This window comes from Nomascus leucogenys, chromosome 6, assembly GCF_006542625.1.
Source record: "Nomascus leucogenys isolate Asia chromosome 6, Asia_NLE_v1, whole genome shotgun sequence".
Classification (NCBI taxonomy): domain Eukaryota; kingdom Metazoa; phylum Chordata; class Mammalia; order Primates; family Hylobatidae; genus Nomascus; species Nomascus leucogenys.
Window position 1 is genome coordinate 16414752 of NC_044386.1, and position 5082 is coordinate 16419833.

Sequence of the window (5082 nt, forward strand, 5' to 3'; positions counted from 1 at the left end):
TTTTTCCTCTGTCGTCCAGGCCGGAGTGCAATGGCACAATCTTGGCTCACTGCAACCTCCACCTCCTGAGTTTAAGTGATTCTCCTACCTCAGCCTCCCGAGTAGCTGGACTACAGGCATGTGCCACCATACCCGACTAATTTTTGTATTTTCAGTAGAGCTGGCATTTCACCATGTTGGCCAGGCTCATCTTGAACTCCTGGCCTCAAGCAATCCACCCACCTCGGCCTCCCATAGTGCTGAAATTACAGGTGTGAGTCACCACGCCCGGCTGTGGGCACTTCTTTCCTCCTTTCTCCGTCTTGTTGCTTTGTCTCTAAACTATAGTTCTCCATTTGTGTTCTTGGTAGCAAGAGTATCACCTGGGAACTTGTAAGAAATGCGTATGGTTAGGCTCATCCCAGACCTGTGGGATCAGGGACGCTGGGGTGGGGCCCAAGGATTTGTGTTTGCTCTCATCCTGTACATGACTGATGCATGCTCAAGTCTGAGAATATGCTCTAAATCAGGGGTCTGCAAACTATGGCTTATGGGCCAAGTCAGCCTCTTGACTGATATGGTACAGTTGGTGAGCAAGAAATGATTTTTATATTTTTAAACATTAAAAAAAGGGGAATAGTATTTCATGAGAAGTGAACATTATATAAAATTTAAGTTTTAGTGTTTGTCCATAAATACAGTTTTGTTGGAACATAGTTACGCCCATTCACTTATAGCTTTGCACTACAACAGCAAAGTGGGGTCGTTGCCACAGAGACCATATGGCCCAAAGGCCTAAAATACTTATTATCTGCCCCTTACAGAAAGAGTTTGCTGACCCTGCTTGAAATCCTTTGTTCCTTCATCCTCCTCCTCTATCTCCACGCCCATCCCCCCAACCCATTCCCATCTGAGGCCAGGACTCAGGCTGTGTCATTCACTGTCACTGATAGTCTCCCATCTTCTTGGAACTCAGGGTCAAAGAGATTGCTGACCTTCACTTTAGCATCATGTGCAGGGAAGCAAAGCAGCCTCGATTTTCATATGCAAACCGGATTTACTGGTGTCTGTCCAGAGGGAACATTACCCCATGTAGTTTGCATTCATATTTTTGTTTCAGGGTTTAGGGCATATATTTTCTTAGCATTTGATTATGGATCTGTTTTTAGAGGAACATGCTATGGGGCAAAGACCGGCCTGTTACTGTTTGTTCTGTCTAGAATGCTTTGGCATGCACATGGTAGATTATTGCAAATTGTTGAAATGAATATTTGTGGTTTGGGAACTCGTTAGTTGTCATTCTAGATGAGGTTATGTGTCTGTCAACTTCGGGTTCTCACTTCCTGAAAAAGATCCTCTCCTAATGTTTCATGAATTAAAGGCTCATACACACACTGCAAACTGAAGCAAGAAGTATGAACGCAATTGTACTGCCTGTGGCAAGTCAAGATGCTTCTGCTCTCCAACCATCAGCTTCTTTCTGGGACAGTATGCTTATTTGCTTAATGCTAGCATAATAACCACTAAAACTGTGATCTGTGTTCAAATTAATCTTTTACATCACTTAATAATGTGCTGCAGGAGCAGCCAATTGTACATGGACTACTTAAGTGAACTACTTTTAACATGAAGAGGAATATTTCATTTTGATTTTAATTTCACATTAATTTAATTATGTGAGTGTCTGAGAATGACACAATTTCACTTATTTTTCCCTGGGGAGATGTCAGTGAATTCTCATTTTCCTTCCAAGGAGCCAGTCTTAGAATATTTGTGTGGTCTGTTGCATTGCTTTCCTTTTCCGTTCTAATAGGGCCAGCTGGGCTTTGACTCAGTGCAGCCGAGTGGGGGTGGAGGAGGGGGAACTGAGTGTGTGTGTTTGTGTGTGTGCACGAACGTGTGTCTTACAAGGAGGGAAGGACTGGCTTAAGTTCCGGATTCAGCAATAAAGGGTGTAGAAGAAACAGCACTATGGAAATTTCAAATGGCAACAGATACAAGTGGAGGTCTACATTTCCACAAAAATCACGGCGGATTGTCAGTAAAAATTCTGTTTTAGACAACCCAGTTCTCTCTACAGAGAGCAACTTTCTGAATGTGCACAGCGAGAGGCAGGAAACTGTTTTACTTCCTTGTTGCCTGGGAAGAGAAGAAGAAGGCAGTGTCAGGTGAAGAGATGACGGGAAGGCGTGAGTAGTTTGGGAGGAGAAAAGATGGCAATACTGTGAAAAAGGTCTTTGTTTATACCAATGACCTTTTTTTCTTGCAACTTTTTAATGAAAAATTTTAAAGATACAGAAAGTTGAAAGAATAGTCCAATGAATACCCGTATATGCACCCAACTAGATTTAACAGATTCTTAACATTTTTCTTACTTTTGCTTTATCCTCCCATCAATGTATCCATCCGTCCATCCATCCCTTGTCCATCTGATATATCTCACTATCTCTTCATCCATCCCATTCCATCCATCCAGACTAGGGAGACTGAATAGTGCCCTGATTAAGAACCAGAAGAAGGCCGGGCGCAGTGGCTCAACGCCTGTAATCCCAGCACTTTGGGAGGCCGAGGCGGGCGGATCACAAGGTCAGGAGATCGAGACCATCCTGGCTAACACTGTGAAACTCCGTCTCTACTAAAAATATAAAAAGTTACTCGGGCTTGGTGGTGGGTGCCTGTAGTCCTAGCTACTCTGGAGGCTGAGGCAGGAGAATGGTGTGAAGCCGGGAGGCGGAGCTTGCAGTGAGCCGAGATCGCACCACTGCACTCCAGCCCAGGCGACAGAGTGAGACTCCGTCTCAAAAAAAAAAAAAAAAAAAAAGAACCAGAAGAATGGCTTCTGCTCTTGATCTTCAGAGCAGAAGGATGTCTTTTTTTAGACCCACAAAAAGGGGGTTCCATAAGGGAAGTGAAAGACAAAGGTGACTTTTTTGTTGTGATCTTTATAATAGATTCAATGGGAACCTAAATGTCTGGAAACGATGATTACTGAGATGAAGGAAGGCAAGGACTTTAATTTGACTGAGTGACCATAACCATGAACCAACCTGAAAATTTGTTGGTATTAGAAAGTAGAAGAGTAAAGCAGATAGATAATTTTATCTTAAATTGTTGAATTTTATTACCAGGTAATACAGAAAATATTAGCCTTCTTTTTTTTGGGAGGGGGTAGTGGGAGGGACCAAGTCTTGCTCTGTTGTCCAGGCTGGAATGTCGTGCAGTGATCTCAGCTCCCTGCAGCCTCTGCCTCCTGGGTTCAAGCAATTCTTGTGCCTCAGCCTCCTGAGTAGCTGGGATTACAGGCAGGCACCACCACGCTGGGCTAATTTAGTAGAGATGGGGTTTCACCATGTTGGCCAGGCTGGTCTTGAACTCCTGACCTCAAGTGATCTGCCCACCTTGGCCTCCCAAAGTGCTGGGATTACAGGCATGAGTCACTGTGCCTGGCCAGAAAATAGTATCCTTTTTTATGTTTGTTTTCTCAGTTTGGTTTACTAATACTATCCAAACCTGAGGGTTTTTATGTATTCAGGTAAGAAAATGGAATGTTAAGACAGGTTTCCAAGTACACATCCCCCAGAGTGATTCCATAGTGACAATAGGAATACGTGAATGGAAAATTCATAAACAAGAAGATGTTGGAATTATCCCTTTCATTTCAGTCTCTTAGATATCGCTTCCATGCACATGCTGAAAACGCAGGTCTCAGGATCCCGCAAAGAACATGGCCTTGTTTCCTCCTGAGTGGCTGAAGACAATTGTAAGCCACAACACTCTCAAGTTCAAATCACAGGATATGGATTTTATGGATCTTTTAATTCTTACTTGAGTCTTCCTTACAAAATTTCTTACATATGAATGGAGAGAAAGTCTGTGTTTCAAAGTAATGTGATTTTGTTTACCACTTAGAAACAGTGACACGTCCTTCGATTCTTTCCTCTGCCTCGTTAAAAGTGCTATTGAGAAGCAAGGAAGCAGGACAGGACAGGCAAGACTGCACAGATAAAGAGGACGGAGCATGGCCAGGCACGGTGGCCCATGCCTGTAATCCTAGTACTTTGGGAGGCCGAGGTGGGCAGATTGCTTGAGCCCAGGAGTTTGGACCAGCCTCAGCAACATAGCAAAACCCCGTCTCTAAAAAAAAAAAAAAAAATTAGCCGGGTGTGGTGGCAGGTGCCTGTTATCCTAGCTACTCAGGAAGCTGAGGTGAGAGGATCACCTGAGCCCAGGAGGTTGAGGTTGTGGTGAGCCCTGATGGTGCCACTGCACTCCAGCCTGGGTGACAAAGTGAGACCCTGACCCCAAAATAAAGAAATAAGTAAATAAATAAATAAATAAATAAAGAGGATGGAGCAGCTTCTGGCTTTGGGCTGCTCTGAAGCCCTCCACCACACATCTAGCTTAGCTCAGTCCAGTGGAGCATTAGCTTATCTTTGTGCACTTCAGTGGAACATGCCCTCTGTCTGGCCTGGTGCTGGAGAGTCTTTGCATCAGGATTTACAAACTCCTCCATCACCATCAACCATCTGTACATTCTTTGCTTTCGACTGTACTCTTGCTTCTATTCTCCTGCTGACATCTTGGTCAGGGCCCTCAATTTCAGTCTGCCCTGGCTTGGTATTCTGTTAAAATTCCAACAAGTTAGAATACTGCCTCTCAGCTCTCCCCACACTTGTCCATGCTGTGTGTGGCACTCCATCAATCCCCCTGAAAACCACATAGCTCAGATGGCCTTGTACTCAAAAGCACAGAATGGCCCCTATGGTGGGTACAGAGAAAAAGTCCTAACTCCCTATTTTTTTTCCTATGGCCCTCAATTCCCCATCCAACTTTATCTGCCTCTTACAACTCACTAATAAGAACCCCTCTGCCTTGGTTATACTCATTTATTATTTGTAACTCCCTGCATGTATCACACTGTAAACATCAAAGGCAATAGAAATTATTATTTTTGTAATGAAATCTCAGGGAAAGTGTTAAAGATAAACACCACTGGATGTAGCAAACTTAAAGTTTTAATAGCTGTTATAATTCCACATGAACCTGGCACAGTCCTTATTATAATGAACTTTTTGGTCACAATAGGTGGTAAGTCAGAGTATG